This window comes from Lissotriton helveticus, chromosome 8, assembly GCF_964261635.1.
Source record: "Lissotriton helveticus chromosome 8, aLisHel1.1, whole genome shotgun sequence".
Classification (NCBI taxonomy): domain Eukaryota; kingdom Metazoa; phylum Chordata; class Amphibia; order Caudata; family Salamandridae; genus Lissotriton; species Lissotriton helveticus.
The window spans coordinates 1,590,364,758-1,590,384,866 of NC_136069.1; the positions used below are offsets into that span (position 1 = coordinate 1,590,364,758).

Consider the following 20,109-nt stretch of genomic DNA (forward strand, 5'->3'; position numbering starts at 1 on the left):
CCCACTGCTAGACCCTGTTGAGGCACAGATAAAACAAAAGAACGTCCAACAGATTTGTTTGTAAAGGGTCAGTTTGTGAACGACACATTGGGCCTCAAAATTACCCAGTGCCCAGCATAAATGGATTTCATGAAAGGGCACCAGGGGGCAGGGTTGGCGTCCGCCACTCAAAGCTACAGATCAAATGCAACTCAATGCCCAGGAAAACAGGTGTAGACTGTGCAGATTTGGGCAAAGGGCCTTGGCGGACAGAGGGCCTTGGCGTGTTGCTGAGACAGTAGGTCCTTGCAAAATGGCAGTCCGATCAGAGGGCACATGCTCATGCCCAAAAGATCCAGGTACTCAACTCTTTTGGCCCAGTCTGGAGCCACTATGATAAATTGGTCCTGGTCATTCCTGCTCTACTTTAGAACTATGGAAAGGAGGGACGGGGCAGGCAGGCATGTATGAATCCTTTGTTCCAGTTTAGCTGGAATGCATCTTGTTCTTACAAAAACTCGAAAGCACAAAACATTTGAGAATATGCTTTCTTAACAGTAGCAAAAAAAATCTAGCCAGGGTTCTCATCAGTCTCGGAAGATGCTCTGTGCCACCTTGGGATGTAGATGACAATCATAATCTGCCAGACATCGCCTGCTTAGTTCATCTGCTCTGGTAACCAGGGTCCTGGCCAGTTGGTTTGTGATCAGGAAAATGCCCTGACATTCCAGCCACCTCAAAAAAGGCAGAGCCTCCTGACTCAAGACTCAGGACCTCATGCCGCCCTGCTTGTGACGGTACTACACAATGGTGTCCATATGGCACAAGCTTGTCCTTGATGGTCGGCAGGAAAGCCTTCAGAGTTAGACAGATGGGCCACAACTCCATGAGACTGATGTGGAGCCGGCCCTCCACCGAAGACCAGGGTCCCCTGATATCCACCTTTCCCAGATGACCTCCCCAGTCTAGCCGAGGCATGTCTGTCCTCACCGTCTACTCTGAGGGGGAACATAGAAGGGTCTGCCACTGGACCAATTGCACTCAAACAGACACCACAGCATTATTCGAGCCCTCTTCTCCGAGACATGGATAACTTCAGTCACACTGCTTTGAAGTCGGATTCATTAGAACTTCAAGTTCCTCTTTAGAGCCGGCATCTGCCACCGGCATTGCTGACGAGGAGGGTGCAGGAGGCTAAGAGGCCACGAAGCCTCAGAGCTGCTCCTACCGTGATCCAGGATCAAGCTTGAAACAGCGAGTACATAACCCAAATGTTAATATTAATATTAACTGGGAATTAATAGAGCGCATGTTCACCGACAGGTCTCTTGTCAAATGTCCTGGACTCGTAGCGAGGGAGGGAGTTATGAGCTTTATGTGTTCTGGATTGCTCCAATGAATGGAACCCTCTGCACAGGAGTTAGGTGGAACTTTGGCTCATTGATAGTGAACCCCTGCAATGTCAAGAGGTTCACCGTCGTCTGGAGGTGGTCCATGGCTGACTGTGCGGAGCCTGCCTCCAGCAGCCAGTCATCGAGGTACGGGAATACTGGAAACCATGACCTACGTAGGTGGGCCGTGACTATCCCCATCATTTTCATGCACACCTGAGGGGCGCTGGCACCCCCGAAAGGAATCACAACAAACTGAAAGTGCTCATGGCCCACCTTGGACCGCAGATAACGGATGGAGGACTGCAGGGCGGGTATTTGAAAATACGCATCCTGCAGATTGGAATCAAGACAGCACAGCCTTTATATTTGGATCCCCAATTTGTTATTATGGAAGTTGTGCGCTTCTGAGCAAAACTCTGGCTGCTGGCACGAATTATTTTACAAAAATAAGCACTGCACATGCGTGAGTGTCTGTTGTCGTGCACTAATTTCTACAGGTGCTCCCACGCTAAAACGCCCACTAGCCGGCTCTGTGACATTCACTGCCAGGTACAATTATACCACACTAGTAATCACACATATGAATGAATCCGTTTACGACTTCAAATGAACTTCGTAGCAGGAAGTGAAATTTCCACTCGTAAATGCTTCTTTTTGTGCACTAAGGTGAGGTGCAGTGAGGAATGCATGTGGCACCCAACCTGCCCCTGGCACCAGGGCTGTCTGAGCAACTACCCTGCTGGCACCTCGCTTCTAGGCGCAACAACTCCGCTTATATGTGCAAATAACTGTGTGAATCGGGCGCAGCACCAATCTATTTGCAAAACAAAAGCATCTCCTTTGTGCTGAACTCCACTGAAGCCTTTAAAAGTTGCCCTGGCGCGTGGAAAGGCTGCAAAAGACCTCCAACAAAACGTAAACCACGAATGGACAACAAGTTCTTTCATATTTACCGTCGTCCACGCGCCACTCTCATCGTCCAAGTAGTCTCGTTTCTTTCATTTCCATGGATGCTTCGAATGGATCGTGTTGTCAAGGCAACAGACCTAAAGACAAAATGTGCATTTAGTGCTTCCGAAAGCCGGGTTTGCATTTAAAAGGCACAATTAGCAATGGATGAAATGCGGAGCACCAGTGTCCCTGGTGCCGAGTCGTTAACAAATGGTGAAACCTTTCCCCGCCCGTGCACGCACACTCGCTCACGAGTCAGGAGCACTATCTTAGGGAAGTGAGGACTTCCGTCACACAAACGAGAAGTCGCCAAACTGAGACTGCTAACCGATTTGAAAATGATGTGAAAACAACATGTGTAAACTTAAACCTGACAAACATGACCTTGGAAACGTCGATCAATGTTTGTGAGCAAAGTATGGTGACCAGGCGTGCCGGTTTCTGATCATCTGTCCCGGCAGAGTTCTGAAATTCAGCATTTAACCCGGTTTTTGCAGATGGGCGACTTAACAAATATGTATGTATTCTGGTACAAAATTAGGTACCAGCCTTTTCAGAATTCAATGTAAATATCAACCAGGGACGACTATGGAGAAGGAGAGTAGCCCCACTGCAAAGGAAACATACAATTATAACTTTGAGTTATTCTCTTTTTATGTTTCGTGTTGCTTTGCGGGTGGGCGGGGCTGCTCTGCTAATGGAGCAGGGCAGGGGAGGCGTGGTTTGCCCACTCCTAAGTGCACAATGACTGTTTGGTCGGCCGGCTCGGGCTGCCAAAACCAGTCATGTGCACTTTCCCTGTTCTCAATACAGGCTGCATTAAAACCTGCATGCAGAACAAGTCTAGGCCCCCATTTCCCTGGTTGAGCACTGAACTAGGGGCTAGATGAAGGTAACTCGAATTTACCGACTCATAAATACCGAATTTTACCAATTCGGTATTTATGAATCGGTAAATTAGAAGGAGGGAGATGTAGGTCATTTTTTATTTTGAATTACCGAATCTGTAACATTCGGTATTTACCGAATCGGTAAATACAGAATCCTGCAAAGGTGCAGGGGGTGTCACTTTGACACCCTCTAGCACCCCAAGTACAGGTTTGTGTGACATGTGGCACACATACATGCCCTAAGGGCATGTCTGTGTGTCACATTGCACAGGTGTGCACCTGAATTTGGTATTTAACCACCCAATAGGATTGGGTGGTAAAATACCGACTCTTAAGGGCCTGTGGCACTCTTAGGAGTGTCAGCTACATATGGATTAACCGAATCGGTAAATATATCGATTCGGTATTTTACCGATTATGTAAATTTACCAATTCAGCAAATTTACAGAATCGGTAAAATATAGGCCCCCTACATCAGAAAACCCTAATACCGGTCGGTAACGGCCGAATTCGGCCGTTACCGACCGGTATTGGGGCTCCTACATCTGGCCCTAGGACGCTCAAAACCAATTACAATGCTGCAGCGTTGTGATTGGTCAGGCGGACCTGGGTGCTAACTAATAACAACGCTACGTTCAGTGCTTTAACCCCTTGCCTGCGGTTGGAATTCCGCTCCTGTTCTGCACATTCCGATCGCGGGCGTGGTCGTGACGGCTCCCGGCCGTCATCAGCACACGAGCACTGTGTGCCATGATGGACGGGAGCCGTCACCAGCATGCAAGGGGTTAAATGGGAAAAAATAAGTGCAGGTACTCATTAAAATGAGCTAGAGGTGTAGTGAGTGGGCGGGGCTAAAGGCAAGACATGATGATACTTAAAGACTTCTATAATAGTTGCAGCACACAGCAAAACACATGATAAACGTGTTTATATAAACAAAGCAGGTTAACTCATACACAAAATGAAAGAGAAATGCGATAATTTGCAATAGTTGCACCTTCTTAATGTCATACTGTTAATTGCCGTTGTTTGGCACAATACTATTTATTTTTGAGCACGTGAGTAGGAAGAAACCAAAAAAAAAACACTTCAAACCAAAGCTCTTATGGCACCAAGCAAATGAAGCAAATCATAAGGACCCTCGCCAGAAGATATCTCTTGTCTCTTCCATCGATCTATCCATTCATCCTTTCATCCTACCGTTTACCTATTGATGTCCACCATTTACACCTTGCATTCTGTTGTCTATTCAGTTTTTTATCCATCATTCGGTTTTTCACCATTCCGTCTGTACACTCTTCATATCCAGACCTATCCATCCATCTTTAAACCTAACCAGTCATCCTTTCACTCACCCATCAATCATTTCGCTCATCTACCCATCAACCCTTTCACTCCTTTATACCATCCACCCTTTCATTCCATCCACCCTTTCACTCAATCCCCCCTTTCACTCATCCATCATCCACCCTTTCATCCATCCTCCCTCCCTCCCTTTCATTCATCCAATCTTTCACTTATCCACCCATCATCCGCACTTTTATCCAATCATCTACCCTCTTTCATCCATCCATCCATCCATTCATCTATACATCCACCCTTGCTCACTCATCCGTACACTCACTCACCCACCAACCCTCCCTACTGCGTTATTTATGAACCTTTGTCGCCGAGCAGACATGTACACACAAAGTGCCACCTATGTTCTTTAAAATACCTCCTGAGAGGGTCTTGATTCTCTCTCTCGCTTTTTTCTTACAAAAAACAGGCATACAAATGCAGGCAAACACACAAACATAAGCAGACACACAAAATACTCCGGTATGTTAAAAGCCATGTTATACTCTTCACCATGGCTTTTTTAATTCCCACGTGGGCCACACTGGCCATAGCCTGATTGCCACTGCCATGAGTCCTGTGTTTGCGCAAATGTAGAGGATAGTGTGAATGTGGTTGACAGCACAGGGCCTGAATGGACCCCATAGCTGCCATGGTTTCAGATTGCTATGTGTGACATTTTCATAGATTCAGTGGATTTACAAGAGTCGGGCAACAACTAGATGTGTAACACTTCGAGTGGCACTTTCTTTCGAACAAAATCATGGTATGATGTCAATAGACCTAGACAAATATCAGAAATCACACTCATTTGAGCATCACGGAAGTCAAACTCTGCACCAGGTGCTTCTAAACCTATTATTTAATTTCTAAAAAAATCAGCACCCTCCACCCCAACCTCAGCTGCAGGTGCGGAAAAACCACATGTAACAAAGGGATCTCTGTGACAAAAACAGCAACTCACTGAGCTAACCACATACAGTACAGTACAATACAATATGCTTTTTTGAAGGAGGCAAATTAACGGTGAGAGTGAAAACTGCCAGTAGAGAAAATTCGGACCTCTCTCCAGCGGGAACAATAATCACATGACTTATCTCTGATTTAGCAAGTCTACCTGTGCTGAGAAAAGAAAGGGTGCTGCTTCGTAGTGTCACTGTCGAGCAGGGATGTTAAACACTTTGCACTACTAATAAATCAACAAAACTGCTAGTTTAGACAAAACGCAGCGCGTTTTCAGCACAGACGGACAACTCTAGTGTGCCCATTTGCAAGGCCCTATGCAGGGCACAAGTTTAAAAAAAGAAGTGGGGGCGCTGACGTCACGACAGGAAGTGACGTCACGAAAGGTGACTTGCACCATCAGACTCATTGCCTCCCCTCGCTCACCCGTTAGATGCGATTGCATCAGAGAAGCCAGCGTGTGAGCAGCGTTCTGAATGAGCTCCAACCTCGCCCCAGAGAGGCCAAAGAGTGAATGTGTGGCTCCATTTATCGAGCTCCCGGTAAAATAAGTGGGGGGGCGCTGTCCACCCGCGTGGTACCCCGACTCAAGCCCTGGCCCTCTGCCATTCTGGAGACCCCTAATCCTTTTTGTAACAAACATTTTAAATGTCAGCAGCAGAAGATAATTAAATGAATATCTGACTTACCTGCATCTCTTTACAGCTGTCAGAACGATGCACCCAGAGGAGCTGCTGGCCTGGCACCGCGTGGGTCTCTAGCCTGTCTCTTCTTCTTATGAGAGTCAGACGGCGAGCCTTGCTGCAGTGTCTCAGCCTGTGCCATCCACTCCCACTACGAGACTCACGCTGGCGTGGTGAGTCTGGGGTAGAAGTTGGGCTCTGCTGGGCTGGGCACAGCAATAGCACATCATGTCGAGGGCAGGAGGAGGTGAGCAGCTGATCGATTCTCGACCACGCTTCCTCCTTTAACTCCATGCAGCAGGGGAACTCCTGGGTGCCCTGGGACCCGGCTGGCAGGCAGGAAATGCAACATCCTGCCACAGCATGGCTCCCCGCAACAGTGTGCCCATGTGGGACCTGACGTGACCCGGAGAACAGTAACAGCAAGCAGGGTTGGTGACGCTAGTTTTGAGCTTCTTTGGCATATAAGAAAGCCTTCTATGCACAGACCGGGTAATTGAGGCATGTGGCGTTAGGAAGGTAGGTGCCTCAGTGCAGACAGCAGTTAGATTGGCGCACCAGGGGCCTCTTCGATCGCATTGTCTGGGCATTAACCCTGTGATCGAGAGAAAGTACGGGGAGTGTGAGAATCCGCCGCCCTTGCACCTGATCAGGGCCGAACTGGCCGCTGCGGGCACCGGGCGTTCCCCCGGTGGGCCACTAGGGTGGGGGCCGTTTACGGTACCGGGGGCCTACAATATCGGCCCCCAGTAACAAAATCGGCGAAACAGACTCGAACAAACAGCTCGGCCGCACCCCCCCTCCACACTCAGGGGCCCCGGCCGAGCAGTTTGCCAGGGCCGGTTTCGGTGGCCAGTCCGGCCCTGCCCCTGATAAGTATTACCCTGCACTGACTTTTCACTACCTGAAGTGCTGCGCTTTGAAAATCACACACGCACACTAGAAGGTAAAATGAATCTTACGGTCCCTGCTCTGTCAAGCACAGTGTGATGGTGAGCACCGGACAATATTCAGATGAGCCCTGCTGAATAGCTCTGCCGGGGCTCAGATCAGGGATACAGAAGTGGCGCCTTGGCTGTCCGACACGTTCCACTCCTGCTCATGAGCACTCACAATGAGCCTACCTTTTCATGAGTACCAGTACTCTCCTCGGCAGTAGAGAAGTGCTGGTACTCAGAGTGGTAAATTTAAGAAGTGCCGGTTCATTTAAAGCACTGGCTACGTTGCAGCATTGTGATTGCTCAGGGGAGCCTTTTCTGTTCTTTTTGTGCCTCGGAGAGCAGGAGCAGAGACACGGGACTGGTATGGCAAGGTAAGTGTTCCTTTTATTTATTTTTTACCATCCCCCCCCACCTCGTGACCTTTCCCCTCGCACGCGCCTGCACCCCCCACCACCTGAGAACCAACCCGGCTGCCACTGATTATCACTTATTACATCAAGTATAAAAGTATTTAATTTATTTGCTTTAGTGCTTCGATGTCTGTGTTTTCTACCTTGGTGACACGGTCTCTAAAATCATTCTGCGCCTTTTGGTCAATGTGAAAATTTTATTTCACTTTTTTTGTGTGAAATGTTAAATTTTTGGGTTATAAGATATGGTCACCTTAGACTAAAGGCAAAGTATATCTGTATTTTGGCACAAGAAGCACCATGGGTTCTAGGCTTACCAACAGATTTAAAGAACAACCACAGTTAAAGAACAACTGAATTTTAGAAAAGAAGGGTCAGAGTGTATTTTGTATGCGAGGGATGGGCTTGTATGGAGAAAGGAAGAACTTAATAGAGGTGGGTTCAACTATGTCTGTCCTGTCCCACCCCTAAATAAGCCTAAGCAAAGCCAGTAAGTCTGGTCTTTAATAATGCGAGAGTCGCGCTATTGGCTTCCCCAAAGTTTATTTGTAAAGAATTGTTTAAAAAGAGTAAAAGAAGAAATATTTCAAAATACTGGAAAAAGGCAAACACAGACCTTCGAGTATCTCAAATTTAATGTGTTTATAAATGGCATGGTTAATTCTTCACTTATGAAACTCTGAACAGAATTTGTAAAGAATAAGGAAGTGTCGGAATGTAAAGGAAAATGTTTGCCAAGACCTCATTTATTTTCTAAAGGATTCAGTCAAGTCAAGTCATGAAGCTTTATTCGGTGCATAAGAAATTACCATAAAAGCACAAAATATGTTATGTTATGTTATGTTAATTGATTTTTTGAGCGCACAGCTGCCCCAGCAAAGGGGCGTCCCGGCGCTGTATCTGAAAAGGTAACATAACTAACAGAATAGACAAGATAGAAAAATTTTAATAAGGCAGGGGAAAAAGATACGTTTTAATAACTTTCCTAAAAGCAAAAAGATCTTCTAAAGATCGAATATGCTCAGGGAGCGCGTTCCAAAGCTTGGAGGCCAACACAGTAAAAGAACGGCCACCTAGTCTGCATTTTTGGAAGCGCGGAACAAGTGCTAAATTTTGACCTGCAGAGCGGAGGCTACGTGAAGGCGTGTACAGGGTCAGGAGAGGCTGGAGGATGGGAGGGGTGTCGGTTTTAAGAATTTTAAACGCGAAACACAGAGTCTTAAACTCTATGCGTCTGATTACAGGCAGCCAGTGTAGTTTAAAAATTGTGCTGCGGGCAGAACAGAACCGTGGCAGGCCTACCAGAGCCCTGGCAGCCGCGTTCTGCACCCGTTGAAGTCGCAGGACCTCCGCCTGATTGGCACCCAAAAACAGTGAACTCGCATAATCAAGCATTGATGCAATGCTAGCTTGAATCACCAACTGGCGAGTGGAGGCATCGAAAAATTTGAGGATAGGCCTCAAACCACGAAGGATGCCGAAGCATGTGGATGCCACCTTCTTAGTATGACACGAGAAGGTAAGTTTGGAGTCCAGCCACACGCCAAGGTTTTTAAGTTCGGAGACCGGTTTGGGGGGGGTTCCAGCTCGTTAGGCCACCAGCTCGCACCCCACAGATCAGGATGTTTCCCTAATACCATCACCTCGGTTTTGAGGGCGTTGAGCTGTAAACAGTTGGTGGTAAGCCAGCCAGCAACAGCCCTCAAACCATCCGCAAAGTTTGATGCCAATTGGTCAGAGTCCCCATTGAGAACCACTGCCAGCTGGGTATCATCGGCGTATGATACCATTGTGAGACCCCAACTCTTCGCAACCGCCGCCAACGGTTGGACGTATAAGTTGAAGAAAGTGGGGCTCAACGCCGATCCCTGCGGAACTCCTTGGGCGTTGGCATGAGGTTTAGATCTGAACGGTGGCACTACTACCTGAAATGATCGTTCCGAGAGAAACGATTGGAACCAATCCAGCGCCTTGCCAGATATGCCAGCCTCACCAAGCCTGCGGATAAGAATGGTGTGGGATACAGTGTCAAAGGCGGCACTAAGGTCTAATAAGACCAGTGCCGCCGTTTGACCTGCATCTAGTACAGAGCGGAGATACTCAACCATATATAGGAGTGCCGTCTCTGTACTGTGCCCAGATCTAAAACCATTCTGTATAGGATCCAGTAGGTGTGCAGAGGTCAGATGTTTCGTTAGGATGTTATTCACATGAGCCTCTGTGATCTTTGACACCCATGGAAGGAGGGAGATAGGTCGATAACTCTCCGGCTTCACTGGATCCAGCCCCGGTTTCTTTATAATGGGCATAACACAGGCAGTTTTCCAGCTAGGTGGGACTAACCCGGTGGTAAGGGATTGATCCACCAGTTGTCGAATCGGTGGGAGGCAGATGGACACCGAGTCCAAAAACTGGGCCGGTCTCAAAGGGTCATCCGGCGAGCCAGACTTAACCTTGGCCGCTAGGAGATTAAACTCCTGTTCCGATGGTATGGGAAGCGCAGCCAAGCACTGTGATGTACGCAATGTAAAAGTCGTACTGTCAGGATCAGCTTTGGGAAAAGAGCGATAGATGGTATTTACTTTCTCCACAAAAAAGCTAGCTAACAACTCACAGTGAGCAAGGGAGCAAATCTCCGTAATAGGAAGTCTGTTCGTCGTGAGCTCCTTCAAGACTTTAAAGACCAGTTTGGACGGATTGGAGCTCGCCTGGAACTCTCTAGCATAGTAGTCAGCCCGAGCCCGGCAGACAGCTCTATGATATATCTTTACCCTTGCCAGGTAGCAAACCTTTAGATCACTGTCATAGTTCTTCCTCCATGCTCTTTCGGCTTGACGGCAGGTGGCTTTGATCCGCCTAAGTGCCTCCGAGTACCAGGGGTTAGGCTGAGAAGATCGATTTCTACTCCAGCTGGCCGGGATTAGTGCATCGAGCGCTTGGACAATCCAGGCGCAAAAGATGTTGTACCCAGTTGCAACGTTATCCTTAAGAACCAGAGGAGTGGTGGTCAAAAGACGGTGGAAGTCCTCCAATTTAAGCTTTTTCCAGGGACGCCTGAAAGATGTTTTAGCGGGCTTCCCGGTAGAGCGCGTTGCCATTGTAACATATAACTCAATGAGATGGTGATCACTCCATCCCATAGGTCTAGGGGGAGAGACCTCGGCCAGTTGGAGATTGGTAAAAACCGGGTCAAGAATATGACCACCCTCATGGGTCGGGAGACGGATCAGTTGGGACAGCTGCACTGCCCCATACATACAATACATAATAATTACAGTTATTTACAGAATAAAAGAAGACTACCATAATATAACAGGCACAATCATTTAAAAACCCATGCTTTTCCTAACCTTTACAGACTGGATTAAAAACGTTGCAGTTAAAAAACAGACATCGACATATTGCAAGTTAAAAATAAGACTCATAGCCTGCATAACTGTACGCACACCATATTTAAGAAATAGCGGTTTTAAATAGGTTGTACGAAAATTCATATACAGTTTGCAGATCAAGAGAAAGTGCACAGTGCTTGGTCTAGATACACCATCACACACACATGGCCCTTGCGGATGCTTTTTGATGGTAGGCAGAGCTACTAAATGGTGCGCTACACTGAACCTCGGCCTGTTTAGCACAAATTTGTGTGATGGCCTTGTCACCCATATTAAATAAAGAGGAAAGCCTTCGGCTATGGTGTAGCTATTATAAAATTTAACAGTTGATAACGATCCATTAGCCACACTTTTCTTTCTTACTGAAAAGGCCAGAAATTTAGATTTCAGCTTGGATTTTGGAATCAGAGCCGCTGCACTGGGGTCAACAGAAATATTTAAATTAAAAATTTCGGAGAAACAACTAATCACATATTTTAGCCAGGGTATTTTAGAGTATTTATCCAATCAGAGACAGCCCTCAATGATCGATCTCGTGAAAGATTTTTCCCCCTGAAGCCAAATTGACCGCCAAATCATAAGTGGCCTCAGGGATAATTGATCGATCAAAAAGTTGGTGTCTGTCTCTCTATGGATTAACTCGGTAGATGCCGAAGTTGGCAACAACAGGAGCTTTTTAAAAAAAGAATTTTCCTCCTGCTGCAGATTATGGTCATATCTATGTTCACACCTATGCCCCCATACTCCGGCTCCATATAGTGCAATAGTGACACACCTGGCTTGATAAATCTTGAGCATGTCATTTATACGTCGGTCCCCAACCTTATGAGCAAATCTAAAAACCCCTTGGTGGTTTTTTGCCATTTTAATACAGATGTTCTTAAATTCATTGGACCACGATCTATCATTGGAGAAGGTTATACCAAGATAACAGAATGTGTCCACCTGGCACACCTTATCTTTGTCAATAAAAAACAGTTAGTTGCTTTACTTTTGGTCCCACAAGACATGGTAAATGTTTTTCCCTTGTTGATTATTAATTTCCTATCATTAATAAAAGTAGAAAATCTATTAATCAAACACTGTAGTCCTAATGGTGTTCTAGATAGCAGAACAGCGTCATCGGCGTATAATAACACCGGCACTGGGGAACCATTTATCATTGGGGCATCAGCTTGAACACTTTTTAAAATCTCATCGATTCCATTAATAAATAAAATAAAAAGAAGAGGGGCCAATACACAGCCCTGTCTAATTCCTCTTCCGACTCCGAATTTTAGGGTGCATTCGCCATTAGTGCCAAAACGTACAGAGGTTGTTAATTTCATATACAGCCTGGCCAGGAAATAGATTATGCCCTTTGGTGCTCCTAACTGTAACAGGGTTGGCCATAAAATGGAATGGTCAACCATGTCAAAGGCACTACTGAGGTCAGCAAAGCAAAGGTGGAGTGACCCTGGTTTGGTTTCAGTATAAATCGAGATTTAAGCACTGCTCAAGAGTACCCGGCCCTTTCTAAATCCAAACTGGCTATCAGCGAGGATACCCCCTTCCTCAGCCCATTCCTCTAACCTTGCTAACATAACTCGGCTCATAATCTTGACTGAGGAGTCAAGAAGAGAGATCGGGCGATAATTTTTCACCTCAGACCTACTTCCCTTTTTATGTATCGGAACAATAATTGATTCCCCCCATGTTTCCGGGGGCTCGGTACATACTGCTGCATTCAAAACAATGGCCTGAAGAGGACTCCACAACTCCGGCACTGCTTTGTAAACATCGTCAGGGACTCCATCGGGTCCTTGTGCTTTCCCCCCCTTACTTGCCCGTATGCCAAGTTCTACCTCGCTGACTGTAATATCCAGAGGTAGGATTTACCACCTGCTTGGATCTGTGTCCGTTTGACGATTGGAATAAAAAATCTCAGAAAAATGGGCTATCCAATCATCACTCGGGACATTAGATGTTAATTCTGGCAAGTTTTCATCCTTAAGGAAGGGAGAAGTCACAGTGGCCCAGAACAGGGTACTATTGGAGCACTCAGTAGCCTGGTTGAGAGAATCCCACGCCATCTGCTGTAGCTCGCTCTTCCTTTGCTTTAAGGCGGATTTATATTCTCGTCTTAATTTTATGACAGATTCGGAGTCCCTGGGCTTTTTGGCTAGAGTGTGTTTTAATTCAGTTAATAGCCTGGTACATGAGTGGTCAAACCAGGTCGGTTTATTTTTACGCTGCCCCCCTATGGATTTAGTAAACCTAGCCTCAATAGATTTATTGATGTCGTTAAAAGCAGATAAAACCTGATTATGGTCAGTACATTTGTCAAGTATGAGCGAAATTTCGCCCACACAGTTCCTGACAATTAAACCGGTTAATTCGGTAGCTTTTTCGCCTACCCACCTTAGACGAACTCCGTTGGGTCTGTGGGGTTCCAAATTGGAGACTGTAGTACCCACATCGACAAAATGGTTACTCCATAAAGTAGTTCTCAGGATTATACAATTATGATCACTTAAGGTAGAAATTTCAATCCTTGGCAAGGCACAGCAAGATGTAACATTAGAAGAGACGATCACATGATCGATAACTGAGCTGGAGCACCAATTCTTAAAAGTAGGGAGGATTCGGCCATTATCATCTTTTGGGAAGCTCAGTATTTCAAGGTCATAGCATCCCAAAAAGTTATTTAATGCCTCTCCATACCGATTATGGCCAAAGTGTAATTCATCCATGCCAGTATCGTCAATAAATCCACATATTTTCCCAGTTGGCATTTCGCATAGTGGGGTATTGAAGTCACCAACCCAAATAAAATCAAAAGAAACATTTACATCTGAAATTAAATTCTCGACAGTACTAGCCAGTTCATCAACGACTACTACCCTAGAGATGTCGAAAATGTTATTATAGTAATTTACCAGAAGAATGTTATGATCGCGACCCTCTAACAACCAAAGGATCTGTGCGTATGCACCTACCGTATGCACCTACAGTGATATACCTTTTTACAATAATCGGACGTTTAATAGAGACTAAAATTAGTAAACCAACTTTTGCTCTACCTGGCCCACTCCCCTGTGCCAGCAGGTTATAAGAGACAAAACCTTCATAGTTTACTTCTTTCCTGCACCAAGTTTCCTGAAAACAGTGGATATCATAGCTATTGATAAAGTTAGACCGGCCCTGAACATTCCCCTTTGATTTAAGTCCAGCAATGTTTCAACTGGTAATGATGACCCCATTACCCCCTATACAGGCCCTGTCCAACGGTGGGGATACAGTAGATCTATCTATTTCACCTAATTTACCATTAGGCAAACCCTCACATTCAATTGACAGGTTAAGGTTCCCAGAACTAATTAACGTGGAAACTGTGGGGCTCTCTGTTATTCCAATTGCTGGGGGGTCAATGATCTTACTCCGGGACAGTGGGGTATCCAGTTTAAGTCAATCATTGCAGTCCAAGCTACTTAAGGCATGGAAGCGATTTTGTAATGGGATGACTAAATCAGGTCTAAGAAAGGGTGAGGACGGCATTGAATTATAGGAATCAATAGGGGTTACATTACTTAAATGGCTATAAAAGAAGCCAAGCGGGCGTGCACATACACCATTATCAGCTAGCGGTAAGGAGGCCGCTCTAAGCAGAACTGTAGCAACATGTTGAGGGTGCTTAAAATTGATGATAACACAGTCCCCCGAGCTGGTCTTCATAGAATCACCAATCCAGTTAACCCTTCTAGTTGATAAAATATAATTTGTATAGGGCATTGGGAACCCACAGTTTTTGTGTAACCAAGAGACGTTTTTTTTTTTAAGAGAGTCATGGGATTCCTGTTGGGACTGGTTTAAATGGGAATCTGTTGGGGGGACATTGGTTAAAACAACCACATAGGGGGCGCAATCTGGGGGGAGATTAATAAAACGTCTCCTCCTCACTCCCGTCCAACCCCCTGCATTCTCACCTCCTGTTAATACTTTATTTCCCTGACTCACTTGGTTTCCCTGACTCGCTTGGTTTCCCTGACTGGCTTTTGGTAATTGGGCTGGTATAGTCATTTGGTTTACACCAGTCCCCCCCTCAGGTGGTGGTATTACTTCCTTACTTATGCTACTTAAAATGTTTCCTGTTTTAGTAGCCTTCTTGGTTTCGGTCTGGACAGCATGAATCTTTAAAAGGCCGCCCAGTCTGGTTACTTCTTCGGAAACCTGATCTAATTTGGCTACTAATGGTCTAATAATCGTTTCCATTTTGGCTTCAATAATGCTAACCAGTAAATTGAATTGCTCAGAGTTCAAAATAGTCGTCCCTTCCCTTTCCAAGACCTCAGTTCCCACTATATTTTTAGAAGGTATATCCACTTTTTCAATTTTCCTATTGCCCGCCCGTTTGCTGGGAAGCTTTCTCAAGCCCTTACTACTCTGCGCACCGGGGAAGGGCTATGAGAAATCGCGGAGAGATCATCTAGCACAACCTGGCTAGGTGCTGGCGAAACTGGGATATCATTGATGATTTCGTTGTTAGTAATAGCCTTGACACCTTGGTTACAGCTATTATTATCTAACACCGGAATAACAGAAGAGGTACAAACATTAGTGTTAATGGGAGAAACAGGGAGGCTTCCCCGTCCCAGCGAGGCTCGTCGATCATTGTTAATTTTGTTAACTACTTTAACTAAATAGTTGTCCATCGTAGCTGATACTGAGGCAGTTTTAGCAGAGCGGAGTTTAGACATTATAAAAGTTGGGTAAGACAAACGAAACAAAACCAATACTTAAAACACCGTAGCTTTCATGAATCACTTGGTATAATTTAGAAATGTAGGACAAATATTGTATGGGAAAATGGGGAGTAAGTCTTATCTGCAGCTGCCAGGGTCCGTGGCCCAGCCCAGTCTTGTTCTGTCCAGGACTGTCACAGACTGTCCAGCCCTTGTCCCGGGCTTAGCCCGGCACTGCCCGCGCGCGTCCCGCAGGGCGGGAGACGCTCTGGTGATTTGTAGCGCCTCTGGCGCAGGTGGTGGCGTCGAAGAGCGGCGCGGGTCCCGGGGCACCTGGGGGTTGTGGTTTTCGTAGCCGTTGCCCTTACGGCGCGAAAATGGAGCCGCTGGCCGCGCCTGTCCCCCACACAGCAGGGAGAGAGCACTGTTCCGCAACGCCGTTGCCCTCACGGCTGGATACATGCAACTGGACCTCAGGTTGGATTCAGTCATTTGGGTCCTCTGTAATAGCTCAAAGAACAGATTTTTGGGCCTTCAGAAGTGTCACACTATGTAACCTCCTGCCTCAGATGCGAGCTGTGAAGGCAACATATGGCCCTTCCTTCAGAGCTATAAAATCTTTATGTGCGTAAGCCTGTGCTTTCAAGCAATATGTGAAAAGCAGAAAATAAAACAAGAACAACCCTTAAAGTCTACTCTTAAGCCATACCCCAGCAAAAACACCCCTGTTGCTGTAAATATGTTTTGGTATTTTATTTAGCACAAACCTAGCTAGGAAGCCCAGAGTACATTAAATGGAGGGGCTGGGAGCCTCTGATTGATTATGTACGTCAAGTGGGTATTACACAAATACATTTTGTACATTACATTTTTAGGTACGGGGAGATTCACACTATGCTGAGCCTAGCTCAGAGCGATACCAAAGGGGATGATGGACGGAGTATTTGAGCAAATCAAACACTCACCCCCAGTCAACTGATCTGGGTTTAATCCATCATCATTCTTTAGCTCACTCCACCACCCCAGTTCAGACATGGCCATATGCAAATCAGTCTGACCCTGTGCCTCATGGGAACAGTCCACCCCGAACTGCCAAGCCTAGCTCAGAAGCTGGGATTTGAACCTGGGTCCCCAGGTTCCAAGGTCAGAAGTGCTACTCACTAGGCCACATTTTGCCCCTGCTATGCTTTTACAGACAAACCAGGCCAGATGGGGAGCAACACAACAACGGGTGGTGGTCAGGTCTTTTGCAAACAAATAGCATGTGATGTTTGCTAGGCAAGACCTAAAAAGAGACAAAGAGGAATTTATAACAACAAAAATATGTTTAACAACAGCGATGATTTTAGGATGATAACAATTAGGGTCCCATTTAGAAGTGGTTTGTAATCTGTGTCCACCAACTTCTCCATTACGCAGCCTCCTTTACGAGGTGAAAGAGGGCTTTGTTGCTGACAGTGGAGCCTTAGCTGACTCCTCTGTTGGAAAACCCTTCAAAAGCAGGAAAAAGGTACAATGTCCCATACGTGCCGCAAGAAAAAAAAAATCCAAGCACAACAGGGCTACTGACTATTTTGTTTTTTAAAAACCAAGCCCCAAGAAATGGCGGGCCAGTGAACCCTGGAATTTTTGCGAATAGGGCAGGCCATCTTCTGGTACAAATGGCAACTGGCCAGCGAAAGGCCACTGTTTTTGTTTAATTGTATCAATATTTACATTAGTTTTGAGCTCTCAGTTTCTTTGTTTAGTTTTATGTTTAAAATTTCTGTGATGTGCATGAATTATACTTAATAAGGGTCAGTAATTCTTTCACTGCTGTACATCAATCAAAGAAACCTGACAAAGTAGGCGGCACCTCCATGTAAGATGTCTGCTAAGAGTTTAGTACATCCCCTTCAGATCATGTATCAAACCATCTGATGCAGGACAGGCCTCACATGACGGAACGTGGGAGGATCATGTGCTAAACCGCGACTTACCTACCACGGGTGACTACTTACAGGCCTGTCTACGCGCAGGAATGGCTGCGCTTCACCTTTTGTCAGGAACTACCCATAGTAATGTTCTTCCTACCTTCGTAAGATTGTTAATGACAATATTAACTATACCGGTGATGCATTTTATTGAAAATTGATGATTGTAGGGTGCATTAAAAGTTGTTTTATTACAATACACCTTCCTATATTCCTGTGAAGCACTGGCACAAATCTGCAATGTTTGTATTAGAGTCCATTTGGTGATTCATGGGTCTCAACATTACAATCATGCCTTGGAATATGGCCTTCTTCATATGCACTGTTGCAGACAGGGGCCATTGGATACAGCTCGCTGCACCTGACCCACCTCCAGGAAGGACCCCTCACTGTCACCTGGCCATCAGCTGATGTGCTGTGGGTGACACCAGGGGCAGGTTCATCCTCACAGCTGTATGCCCGCAGGGGCTTTACTAGGTGCCCGGCTGCTCCACGCGACCTCCAGCACCGATGAGAATGGTGAAAGAGAACCTCGTGAAAGAGGTGCAGGGCAAACCTGGCAAATGCAATCCAAATGGTGTGGTGTCCAATGTAGACAAATTTAATAGTGAACAACTTAATGTGTCTAACTAACCCGGGACACAGAGAAATAGGTTTGTTACAATTAATGAAAAATATGAGGTCTGCATACCCTGACATTGGCCAGGAAATGTCTGCTGCAGGATTTGGCTCTGAGATTGGATCTGGCACAGACAGCTCCATGCCACATGCTTTCGTGAGACAGTGAATAGACTTTGTGAATTACAAGGTTAGATCCTGAACTTCAGTGGCGGCTCCTCCGCATCGCCCCACTGCTCTCAGAGCAGTGCAACAAGGAAAAATCAAATGATAACACATTGTTATTATCAATTTATTTTTCTGCACGGAGCCAGGTTGGGGCGGGGTGGGCTGGTTCACAGGAGGAGGAGTGGTATGTGCACTTAGCATTTTGCCAGCCAGGTGGAGAACTGTCCCAAGGCTCACAGGCACTGCCTGAGCGGCTAAATGGACTGCTCAGACCAATCATGATGCTGCTGTCATGCTTGTGACAGCAGCGTGGTGATTGGCTATGGGGAACCTGGGAGCTTCCTGCTCCCGAGAGTCAGGAGTTAGAGAAGAGGACGGAGGAGAGGCGGCGGCAGTAACCAGGTAAGCGATTTTTTTTCCAACCCCTTTACCCCATTTCTTAGCAGCCGCCACTGCTGAAATTAGGCACACTGTTGTAGTCAGCCTCCGGACATTTTGTAGCGCCCTAGCATGCACACACTGCCAAAAGCACTTCGCTCACCTTGCCGTATGTTGTTGGCCTTGACACATGGCGCATGATGCCAATTTTATGGGCTCGGCTAGATCACCAAGGGACCTCTGGTCCACAGAGGGCACTGTTCTTTTATTCAGAGACGTATTGCTGTCCTTCTCCAGCAGGCACATTGTTGGTCTCTGGCTGGTAGAACAACTTGAGACCTGATTTAGAGTTTGGTGGTAAATGAAAACAGTCTAATTGCAAGGGGAAACAGTAAATACAGCATTGCATTCACTAGTTCCATTTTCTTCCCTATACCATCCTTTTGATGGAGGATTCCGCTGGTGGATTCTTTGCTGTATTTAGCATTCCCTTCAACAATTGGAGGTTTTTCAGCTGCCACCAAACTCTAAATCATGGCCTAGGTCCGGATCAGAAAAGAAAAACCTAACCTTTTCTGCCAGACAGACAACCTTTGATTGGGAACAGACATGCTTGTGCAATGAATGCCTCTGCCTGTGTGTTGCAAGCTGTCTGCATGGATTTAGTCACTACTCACACTGAGCTTTAAAGGGCCATCCAGCGAAGAGAAAAATAGTTCTCTGTACACAGTCCTGAGTCCCTAATGATCACTAGTGATAAGCATTCTAGAATGTTGCTTTGTTTACGTCAGCTTGAGGATTGAGGTCTTTTGTGGCATCCTTCATCTGATGGCCCCTTTAAGAGTTGGGTAGAAGAATACTCCATGGTAACTGGCCACGACTCCGCTGGGCGTCACAAGGGGTCCCATACGAGCCTTCAAATTCTGGGTTCATTTGGCCTCACAGGAGTATGTTGAATCCGGGCCTTTGAAGATTGTAGATTCTGCTCCGGTTGTCAACCTTGATTGCTCCTCCACTTCCTTCCTCGTTCATTGAGTGTATTTCTTCAGTGCTAGAGAGAGTATCCATGTCCTAAAAAAGTGCATGGTGGCGACTCAAATCACCAATTCCAATTCTAGCCCTTTGGCATCCTTCTACCCATTCAGCACCATCTTTGCCTGGTGCATGCTGTCCTATGGCTTACTGGGACTTTTCTGATTACCCCCTCTTTTTTGGGGGCACACACAGAGACCATCCCGGAGCTGCTTATATTTTTTAGTTTACTGAAATGAAAGGGTGATACCCTCACCCATCACACCGCCAAACGCAGC

At 46.2% G+C, this 20,109-nt stretch overlaps 1 protein-coding gene across 12 annotated transcripts in view; it reads right to left on the reverse strand.

The window, feature by feature from the left end:
• ARAP1 (ArfGAP with RhoGAP domain, ankyrin repeat and PH domain 1) overlaps positions 1 to 20,109 on the reverse strand; it is an 800,765-nt gene that overhangs the window by 581,599 nt on the left and 199,057 nt on the right. For all 12 annotated transcript variants that reach the window (XM_078658604.1, XM_078658609.1, XM_078658605.1 and 9 more), the window contains exon 3: positions 2,327 to 2,419. The gene's annotated coding sequence lies outside the window, so the exon portion shown is untranslated. The remainder of the gene's footprint in view (positions 1 to 2,326; positions 2,420 to 20,109) is intronic.